Raw genomic sequence first — 12253 nt, forward strand, 5'->3', positions numbered from 1 at the left:
TCAGCTTCAGCTACGTCCGGATCAACAACATTTTCTTTAAACAAAATATCTTCTGATTGGACTGGATGCTTAGGCAGGGGATGTAGATCTTCTTCAGTAATTGCAAACCCTTTGCCTTTTGTTTTTCTTTTTAGTCTCTCTTCTTCAGTTTCATCTTCTCCACTTTTCTCCCCCTCAACCTCTGACTTATCATCATAGATCTGATTTATCATATTCAGTGCATCAGATGGTCCAACCTCCTCTTCAACATCAATATTCTCCCCCTGTTTTGGTGCATCTGAGGTCTTCTCAACCTCAAACTGCCCCTCAAGAGTTTGAATTTTCAATAAAGCCTCCTGTAATGCAGCTTCTAGAGCCGAGTTCTTTGCAGCCAAAATGGCATTCTTTTCTCTTAACATAATGTTCTCAAACTCCAGTTGAACATTTTCACAGATAGTGTCATAGAGGTTTGGACTGGAGATAGGGGTTTCAACAGATGGTTTTGGAGCTGGTTCTGAAAATGGTTCAGAGTCTTCAGTTTCAGTTGATGGAATCTTGTATGGTTCTGGGATTTGGGTTGGGAGAGTAGGTTCAGTTGGTTCTGTAGTAGGTTGAGGATGGACAGGTATGTCTTGTTCAGTTGGCTCAATTGTGACAGGTGAAGAACGAATATTAGAATTATCAGTTGGCTCATGAGCTTCTTGACCAATTTCATACACAGTCTCGTCAACTAAAACTTGTGCATCAGCAGCATTGTAAATAACCATCTCATCTCCTCCATCAGCACCATCATCATCATCATTATCATTATCATCACCATCATCATCTTCCTTATCACTGTTGCTAGGGGTCCTCGGTACATCAATAGCACCCAGTGAAGGTACTAGTAACCATGGAAGTACATCCCAGTCATCATTCTCAATAAACTTACTCTGAGCATATTTCATACGTTTGCATATATTTGGGTCTTGCAACCTCAAAATCTGCCCTGTCCTGTGAATGTCTGGTAAGGCTCTGTTTATTAAGATCTGCAGAAAACGTGGATACATTATGAATCTTTGATGAACTGGCTTCTCTGCATTTGAAATCAACCCTTGAAAGATGAGTCTTGAAATGTTGAAGGGTTGCTGGTAAAGAATGGCGACAGTGAGAGACCCAAGCTCTCGACTTTGCAACGTCCAAGTCCCTCGTCGTGGAGATAGAGACTGAATAACCTGATGAATCAAAAATCTATAGGTTAACGAAAAACTTCCCTTTTGAAACTGTCCCTCCTTAACTCCTCCCTGATAGCCCATAGTCTCTTGAAAGACTCTTAGTAACTTTGGGACGGAGTAGGACGGCTGATCCTCAAAATTGTCATTAAGTTCCAGAGCAGCTCTGATTGAGGCTTCAGTTATCTCAATGTCATGATTTAGAATCGACGCCTCAATTCTTTCCCCATTGACGTCATTGACATATGTTGCAGACCCCCAAAAATCCGAAATATGATTTCTGTATATTGTGGGGTCGGTAGTTAAAGCCACCCTCAGATTGGAGTTTCTCAAAAAGTTTATCATTGGCTCTAACTCACGGTTGTCATCATCTATCTCCAACCGAGCACACATATTATGCCGTTTTTCGAATTTGAAAGCTATCAGTTCTGCAAATACAAAAAGAGTTGTCAGTACACAAAGTTCTAGAACTAATATAGGAGAATAGATAGATGATTGATGGCGTCTTCAATTAACCTGTTCCGTAGTAATATGCGTACCTGCAAAACAAGTAAACAGTTAGTCAATTTGTTCAATTGGAAACCCTAATTTCAAAATTGGTGCGACGATTATCGAACAGCGATGTCTTACCGAAGTCGAAACAGAGCTAATGGCTATTATCAATGTGAAATTAAGAAAGAACATACCAGCGAGCAAAAGGGATATACCACGAGGAAGAGGGCGTTCGTTTAGGTTTAATTAGAGAAAAATGTGTGAAAAACTTTCTAAGTCCCCTTTTTATACCTAACGATTTGGTGGTACAGTACCTTGGTTTGTCGTCTAGCACACGACAGTAGTCATTTAATTTCAAATTCACATTTACCACCCTTGCTCGAGTATACAGCCAAAATAAAAACTGGCTCCCCCTGTACACAAGGACATGGTACAATGCTTGCTCGAGTATACTTAGAAATATATCATGTCAATTCCCTATGCTCGAGATGCAATCCTGTGTGCTCAAAGTACAGTGTGCTCGAAAACCTTAAACTAAATCTTTCCTAACCCGCACTCAAGCACAGAAACTGGTACCCTAGTGTGCTCGAAAATTTCGTAGCAATAGAATCATCTTTCCTCATCTCAAAATTTTAACTCAATCATCTCTACACGCTCACTAAGACACCTAGCACAGACCTTGCTCGAAACACTTAGAAGTTTCCTATCATTCAGTTGTCGTGCTCGTAGACTTGAAATCATACTTACTCATGCAATCATGCTCGAAGATACTTAGTAAAATAACAAAGTATATCTTCGTGCTCGAAGATCAAAGATAACAAAACACATCAAAAGCAAGCTCTAAGTACAGTCTAATTCCTAGATCATACTCGAAAATACTTAGAACAAAAACAGATAACCTTGGTGAAGTCAATATCATTTGCCTAGAAGTTAAGACAAAATCACACTCAAACTTTGCAATAATTAAGATTACAAGTTAATGAAATCATTCCGTTTGCTCAAGCTTGGGTTTGAGGTAAACAAGAGATCAAAATCCAGTTCAAAAAGTTATGTCAATGCATTGGAAAGATCTCAACATGGGATCAGATTGTCCAATAACTGTCACACCACTTCATTTTCAGCCGTATTATGACTTAAGTCAGGCTGACACTAGGTGTAGGTTCTTAGCATGATTCTTATGACTTTTTGTGATATTCTTAAGGTTCAATTAGTTGCTTGAGTAAGAATGGTCACATTTTAGACTTTAGTTGTTCCTTATCTCTTCTCAAAGCTTATTTAGCATTCTCCGAATCACCCCGAATTGACTTCAACCCCCTGATGCGTTGGTCAAAAATAATTTTTATTTGTCCGAGCAGTATTAATAATAACATACATAGATATCAGACCATAAGGTTGAACGTTGGACTTACAAGCCATCCGGACTTACATGCCTTTCATTCAGAGTGTTTAGGACTTATTTGAATGCCCCACTCTTGTAGTTCTGTTAGTGCCCCTTAAGGTCATGATATATTTATTTATCATTAATGATTGTGAAGCTTATTGCATTTTCTTTTTCACGTTTTTTCATTTGCTTCATTTTCTTTTGATTATAAACTTTCAAATATATATATATATATATATATATAGCTATTTAGTATCTGCTCATAATTTGATAAACTGTTTTTGGTAGACCAAAACATCAACAGGCTCGTGTATGATTGGATAATTGCCTTTATGCCTATCGTTCGGAGAGATGTGCAAGGAAACATACCTTGGTTTTCAAATGAATCACCACATCAAACTTAGCATGATTATAGTATTTGTATCACATAGATCACTGCACTCATGAGAAGAAGCTACACAAATTGTCAGTTTACTGAACAGAAATCTTTTAAGCCTATAATCCATGAGTTAGGAGATTAGACAATATACTATCATTTCCCTTATTAGTTGGATTCAATCTCCACTTGAAAAACAATTTTCACTCCTGATTAGGAACTTGGATAATGTTATCATCTCCCTTGTATGATCACCAAAACTGTGTTGCTTAATCAAAAACTCTTTACCATTTTAAAATTCATTTTCCTTTGAAAATTCAGTTTAAGAACAATGACTTTAAAGATGGTGTTGTCATTTAAGCATTTGAAACCAAGCACACACTTTCACATTATCACAGCACAAACTGTCAGATAGCCTAAAAACATCAAATTATCAGTTAAGTCTGTCGATCATGCCCAGAACTCCATCGAGCATGCTCGGAAGTCTATCAAGTAACCTTAAGATGTAGCATTACAGAGTTTGTGCTCGAAAGACTTGAACATTGTGTTCGAGCAATAGAGTTGTGCTAGGAATACTTGGAAAGCTTTCCCCATCACATGTCCATGCTAGAACATCAAAAAACATATCATATGTGCTCGAAATAGAGTCCTCAAGTATGGTTTGTTTGTGCTCGAAGAACAGCTAACACACCATAAAGTACAGAACCATGCTCGGAATACTTGTAAAGTTTTCCAAAGCAAGTCTATGCTCGAGCAACTGAGCAATGACATTTGTGCTCGAATGACTTAGAATAGTCTCAGAAGCCTATGCTTGTGCTCGAAGAGCAATAAGCACATCATCAAGCACAGAGTCATGCTCGAAGTACTTAGAATCATAAAAATTTATCATGCAAGCACAGATTAAAGTACTAACAGCTGTAATTCTCAAGGTTAACAGAAATTCAACACAAAAACAGTCACAAACTTGATTCATGCAATTCGAGTTCAAACATAGCAATCACAATCGCACACATGATGAGCAATGACTTAGAATAGTCTCGAATGACTTAGAATAGTCTCAGAAGCCTATGCTTGTGCTCGAAGAGCAATAAGCACATCATCAAGCACAGAGTCATGCTCGAAGTACTTAGAATCATAAAAATTTATCATGCAAGCACAGATTAAAGTACTAACAGCTGTAATTATCAAGGTTAACAGAAATTCAACACAAAAACAGTCACAAACTTGATTCATGCAATTCGAGTTCAAACATAGCAATCACAATCGCACACATGATGAAGTTGATCATATCAGCACACAGAGTAAAAAGTCACACACATGATTAAGGCAAGCAGAATAGTCAGTTAAGCACCGCAGTCAATCATGCAAACATTCAAAGTGAGTAACATAGATCATCAGTAAGCACCTCACTTAAGCACACATCCTAAATTAAACCTCATCAGCATTTATCATTCCTAGGCATTTTAACAGAAAGTGAAACCTGGTCTTATCTAAAGGTTTGGTGAACAAATCAGCCAAATTATCATATGTGTCTGTTGGAATTACGTATGCCCGAGACACATACTTATACTAATGTGGCTAACTGTGTTTGATCCAAGTCGGGTCATACCCAATAACAAGCTAGACGACACCAAATGTATTCTTTTAGTGATTTGATCATTTAAACGAATACCGAACACTACTTGTTTAGAAAATTGGTTTTCTAAACAAACACACTTGAGGATTTAAATAAATTATGTGGATAATTTGTTTATATAAATTAATTATTTAATTGGTTAAATAATTATATAAATGTATGTGCATTTTATGAAATGAGTTTTATAAAATAAATTGGAGATGTTTTAATGGTTAAAACAAAAGCAAAAAAAAAAAAAAAAAAAAAATAATAATAATAATAATATCAAAAAAAACGGCCACCCCATGTGGGTGGAAGTTTTTGTCCTTTTATGCCTTGTCTCCATGTGATGGGAACCTTTTACATCCCCAATAAGATTACATGCATTTTGGTGTCTTGAGTGTGTAGATTATTATTCAAAATTTTGAAACTTCTCTAACTCTCTCTCAAGTTCACGGCCAAAACCAAGGGTTTTTGGGAGAGCTTGTGAGCTTGTTTAAGTGTTCATAAATCCTAGCAATCAAGTTGGTGTTGTCACAAATAGCTTGGGGTATCACTATCTTGAGGTCTTCTTCTTTGGAGGCTTGCCATTCATCCACCATCATCTTCAATATCTTACTTATTCTTCTAAAGGTAGAAGAAGGTACATTTACATTTTGTGAGCATATTGTTCTTGTAATTTTGATCCTTGTTCATTGGGTTTTGATTATTAACATAATGGTATGTTCATAACTAGATTTAAAATCTAAGCTTCCGTTGCGTTTTTCTAGTTAAATATGGTTAACTTGACTTTGATAAACTTGTATAAAACCCAACAATGGTATCAGAGCCGGTTACAAGGACTTATGCTTCTTACATGTTCATAGATTTCGGGTTTTTCATGGGTGAAAAAGGGGTCCGAAATTTTGGTGGATTTAACCCCCATGGTTTTGTAAGATCTTGACATGCATGGAAAGATCTTAGGAAACCATTATTAACATTTGCATGTTGAAAATTGTAAAATTTTTGGGGGGGGGGGTTTGGGCCGTAGCCTCTTGGGGGGGGGGGGGGGCGATTCCTTTGATGTTTTTGGGCAATGGTTGCTTAGGTTGCATGCTTAGAACATTTGGTATGTTTGGATGTGTCATAACCGAAACCGAGACCTTGGATGTGTTGATTGTTGTTATGTGTATGTTGGTTATATTTATTATTCAATATGGTTGTAATAATTCATATTTTAGGCTTGTGTAATTTATTTATTCATAAGTTGGTATGTAATAAATAGATTAGTTGCATTTTCTTTGTTTTAGAAAAATATGTATTAGGATACATTTTGTAAAAATTGAAGATGCAAGAATTGGTGGATTTGGGCCTTGGACCAAATTTTGGGCTTGTTGGGCCTCACCGGCCCATCATGGGATTCAAGCCCATTAGGCCCATAAATTTCACTCTTGGGCCCAAGAAGACTTTTGGAAGTTTGGAGCCCATTTACAAGCCCAACAAGAACACAACAACTTGGAAAGGATACTTGAAGCATTTGGATGCAAGATCAAGTGGGAGTCAACATTCCATCCTTGTGTCATGTTTTGTCCCTTAGGTGAGACTTATGACCTATACTTGTTTCGGCTAACAAGTATGGTCAAACTTAGCGGTTCTCGGTTATGACTATATTTTGCATGTATGCTTGGTTGTTTGTTTTACTTTATGTAATGTGTGGTTGATAGATATTAGGATATCCAAACCGTCACATAGGAACGACAACTAGCATAAAACGGGTTCTATATATATTTGGTAATATCGCGTCAATTAGTTAATAAAATGGGTTTATTAAAACTAAGCGATTACTCACATATAATAAAATTGGTTTTATTATAACTTGAACCTTGAAAATTGGTTTTCAAAATCGCCATATTACTAAATGCATGTTAGGATATGGCATAATGTTTTTCAAACTAGAATATTGGAAAACTTAAAATCCCTTTTTCATAATAACCAAGGAAACAAGTCTTACACCATCCTTTTGTATGACACTTAACGTATTAGGGAACTTTAAATGGGATAAAGGTCACCTAACCATTTTGAGCAAACTAATATACTTAGGGTAATATTAACATATTTGTGGGATAAAGGTCACCTAACCACTTGTATGTTAATCTTACATGTTTATACAAGTAGGACAACTTGAATTGGAAACCATGTGATAAAGGTCACCTAAGCATGGGGATCTAATGGTGTTGATGGGATAAACATGCCAACACGAAATAAGGATTTCGAATGGTCCCATACCTCTAGAAGTTGCAAAAGGTTGCAATTGTCAAGGTTGACTACCTTGTTAAGTCAAATAACGGGATAAAGGTCACCTAACCGAAATTTGATTTATCGTTGGTTTCTAGAATTTAATTATTATTTTAAAATTTGGAATAAAAGGGTATTAATAATTAAATTATTTATAATACTAAAATAGAACTTTGTTAAATTTTGTAGATGGCCGCTAACAATGCAAACACCTCTACCCATAACACCCGTAACCTATCCTTAAGAACCATCCTTGAAAAGGATCGTCTAAACCATAATAACTTTATGGATTGGTATCGCAACTTGAGAATAGTTCTCAAGCAAGAAGAGATATCATATGTCTTAGACGATCCCATTCCCGACGAGCCTAACGTGGAAGATGAGGAGGCTTATAACGATTGGGTCAACTACACCAAAGATTCGGTGCAAGCCTCTTGCCTCATGTTAGCGACTATGATTCCCGAAATTCAAAAGGATTTCGAGCATCATGGGGCATACGACATGATAACTCAATTGAAGGAAATGTTCCTTCAACAAGCTAGAGCGGAACGTTTCGAAACGGTTCGAGCGTTTCATGCATGTCGTATGGAGGAAACCCAAAGCGTCTCATCTTATGTCCTAAAGATGAAAAGCTACATCGAAAAGCTTCGTAGGTTGAATTGTCCCGTGTCTAATGAGTTGGCTACGGATTTGATCCTCAACTCATTGACGAAAAGGTTTGAAACCTTTGTCATGAATTATAACATGAATGGATGGGACAAAAGCATTGGTGAGCTTCACGCAATGCTAAGAACGGCCGAAGCGGGAATGGGTAAAAAGGTTTTACCCGTTCTAACAATCGATGAAGGGAAAAGGGGACATAACTCCAAACCCAAAGCAAGTGTTGCTAAGGGCAAGGGCCACGTCCAAGGAAAGGGAAAGAGGAAAGCCATCACGCCCTACAAACCGAAGGAAAAGAAGCAAAAGGTTGCGACGCAAGATCCATGCTTTGAGTGTGGAGAGATAGGTCATTGGAAAAGAAATTGTCCGACCTATCTCAAAGCGTTAAAAGATAAGAGGGATGCGGAGCATACCTCAGGTATTATCTTTACTATATATGTTGAACTAAATGTTATTTCTTCAAATACATGGGTACTTGATACCGGATGTGGAACTCACATTTGCAATTTGTTGCAGGGGTTCAAAAGAAGTAAGCAACTCAACAAAGGGGACATTAGTCTCTTTATGGGCAATGGAGCAAGAGTTGAAGTCCAAGCTCAAGGAGACTACATGTTAAAGCTTCCAAGTGGTTTGGAAGTAATTTTGAAAAATGTTTTGTATGCTCCTAAGTTAAGGAGAAACATTATTTCCGTGTCCCTTTTAAAACAATGTGGCTTTGATTTTAAATTTATGGATTATGATATTCATGTTTTGATGAATGGCATATTTTATTTTAAAGCTATACCCATGAATGGTATATATGAAATAGATCAAAGTGGTATGTCACATAGTAGTTCAATATATAATGTCAACACCAAGAAACTCAAGAAGGACTTGGGTGATTCCTATCTTTGGCATTGTCGCCTTGGACATATAAGCAAGAATCGCATGCAAACTCTTCGCAAGAGTGGTATTCTAGAAACAAATGAATATGATTCATTTGATGTATGTGAATCTTGTTTACAAGGCAAAATGACAAAGCAACCCTTTAATAAAACTTTTGAAAGGTCAAAAGAATTATTGGGTATCATACATTCGGATGTATGTGGTCCTTTTAGACCAATGACTAGGAATGGTGAAAGATACTTCATTACCTTTATTGACGATTATAGTCGATATGGTTATGTGTACTTAATGAAACACAAAGATGAAGCTTTTGAAATGTTCAAAGACTTCAAAACTGAAGTAGAAAGACAACTCAAGACCACAATCAAAGTACTTCGTAGTGATAGAGGAGGTGAATACCTAAGTGGTGATTTACAAGATCATCTTAAGAGTTGTGGAATTATTTCACAACTTACTCCACCTGGAACACCACAACATAATGGTGTGTCTGAAAGGAGAAATCGTACCCTATTAGATATGGTTCGATCGATGATGGCTAGAAGCACTTTACCTCTATCATTTTGGGGCTATGCTTTACTTTCCGCTGTTCGCATATTGAATATGGCTCCAACCAAGAAAGTGGAGAAGACACCTTTTGAAGTATGGCATGGAAAGGCTCCATCGCTATCATTCTTAAGAGTTTGGGGTTGTGAAGCTTATGTAAAGCAATACACCCCAAACAAATTAGAAGTCCGATCCACTAAGTGTATCTTTATAGGTTATCCTAAAGATGATTTAGGATATTACTTTTACGATCCTAGTGAGCAAAATGTCATTATTGCTCGAAAGGGTAAGTTCTTGGAAACTAAGTTCCTTGAGGAAGGAACTAATAGTAGAACAGTGAAATTTGATGAGGATCAAGAATCACAAGATGATACACAATTGGTTGATACTAGCACTCAACAAGAGGTTGTTGAAAGTGATCAAGTGGTTGATCAAAACACACAAAACGTTCGCAAATCTGGTAGAGTTAGCAATCCACCCGAAAGATATGGATTTTTTGTAGAAGGTTGCTACGTGGTAGATTCGGATGAACCAACCACATACCGTGATGCAATGTCCAAGAATGATTGTGACAAATGGCTTGAAGCCATGAACGTTGAGATGCAATCCATGTATGACAACCAAGTTTGGGAATTGGTTGAACCACCACTTAACACCAAAGCTGTTGGAAGTAAGTGGGTTTTCAAAAGAAAAACTGATATGCATGGAAACTTGGATACTTATAAAGCAAGACTTGTAGCTAAGGGTTTCACTCAAACTCAAGGGGTTGATTATGATGAAACTTTTTCGCCTGTGGCAATGCTTAAGTCTATTAGGATATTATTTGCCATAGCTGCACATTATGATTATGAAATTTGGCAAATGGATGTCAAGACCGCTTTCCTAAATGGATATCTTGAGGAAGATGTCTATATGGTTCAGCCTGAAGGTTTTGTCGATCCAAAACATCCTAATAAAGTATGCAAGTTAAAGAAATCAATCTATGGATTGAAACAAGCATCTAGAACTTGGAATCATCGTTTTGATGAAGAAATCAAAAATTTTGGATTCATCAAGAACGCTGATGAGGCTTGTGTGTATAAAAAGGCTAGTGGGAGTATAATTACCTTCTTAGTATTGTATGTCGATGACATTCTACTATTTGGAAATGACATTCCAACCATGGAAAGCGTTAAGGCTTGGCTTGGAAGTAGATTTTCCATCAAGGATCTTGGTGAAGCTGCCTATATTTTGGGAATAAAGATCTATAGGGATAGGTCAAGGCGCTTGATAGGTTTGAACCAAAGTACATACATTGATAAGATCTTGAAAAGGTTCAAGATGGAAAACTCCAAGAAAGGTTTTGTACCTATTCAAAGAGGGACCATATTGAGTTCAGATCAATGTCCAAGCTCAAAGGATGAGCAAGAGATGATGAAACAAATCCCATATGCTTCTGCTATAGGATCCATCATGTATGCGATGATATGTACTAGACCGGATGTGTCATGCGCTTTGAGCATGACAAGCAGATACCAACAGAATCCAGGAAACAGTCATTGGATGGCTGTTAAGAGCATATTGAAATACCTTAGGAGAACTAAGGATATGTTTCTGATATATGGATCTGGTGAGGAGGAACTCGCTATAAAAGGTTACACGGATGCGAGCTTCCAAACTGATCGAGATGATTCTCGATCACAGTCTGGGTATGTGTTCACTCTTAATGGAGGAGCTGTCTCTTGGAAGAGCTCAAAACAGGAAGTGGTAGCATTGTCCACTACAGAATCAGAATACATCGCCGCTTCATTAGCAGCTCAGGAAGCTGCATGGTTGAAGAAATTCATAACTGATCTAGGGGTGGTCTCTTCCATTCAAGACCCCCTAGAAATCTTTTGTGACAACGAGGGTGCGATTGCTCAAATCAAGGAACCTCGTTCGCACCAAAAGACAAGGCACATAGAGCGGAGATTCAACTACATAAGGGATGAAGTTGAAAAAGGAAAGATATGTATTCGCAAAGTTGGAACTGATCAAAATCTTGCGGATCCATTCACGAAGCTCCTAGAAAGACCGAAACATGAGCGTCATACGAGTGGCTTAGGACTTCGATATTCTAGTAATTGGATTTGATCTATTTTGTATTAAAGTTTAAAAGACTTTTGTAATTTAACTCTTTTATATGATTATGGAATCTTGAGTTAAATTCTAAATTTTGCATGTTTAATCCATGAATAAGTAATCTTATTCTAAAAGTCCGTAGTCGATCACATTTGTGGGAACAAATATGAAGCAAGACTATTATGAACTAGGATTGGTAGATATTCATAAGGAATGAATATGGAGCATAGGATTGCTGCCAAAGTTCATAGATATTTGTGGGATACAAATATTGGACTGACCCGCTCTCAATATTACTACATGGAGTCGATTGACTTGATCATTAGTAACCTTGAGTAAAGGAGAATTTCATATTATCCTAAGACCTGAGATGTATATTGGGTCTTGATTTTCACCGAGTATTACACTTTGACTCTCCCCTTCGCTATTCGTAAAAGATGGTACATAAGGATGAGCTCGGGTGGGGTATAAAGTGATAGTGAGAGGCGTATACAGTCAAGACGGAATTTGTTCCTCTTATGTGTTGAGAGTTTAGATGTCTAAGGCCTGATAAAGTTGAATTGTAAAGAGAATGATCACCTATGTCTCTTAGATCCAACATGACATCTAGTAACAAAGGGATATAATGATAGATTCACCTAAATCATATCAAGTAAGGGACTTGAAGGGATGATGTTATTGAATGGCACTTCGTCAAACACATTAGGGGTGGTGAACTGTTGTTAGGCGGTATTCAC

This window comes from Bidens hawaiensis, unplaced genomic scaffold (assembly GCF_021521415.1).
Source record: "Bidens hawaiensis isolate Kalapana, Puna unplaced genomic scaffold, B.hawaiensis_p1.1 tig00002438_1, whole genome shotgun sequence".
Taxonomy (NCBI): domain Eukaryota; kingdom Viridiplantae; phylum Streptophyta; class Magnoliopsida; order Asterales; family Asteraceae; genus Bidens; species Bidens hawaiensis.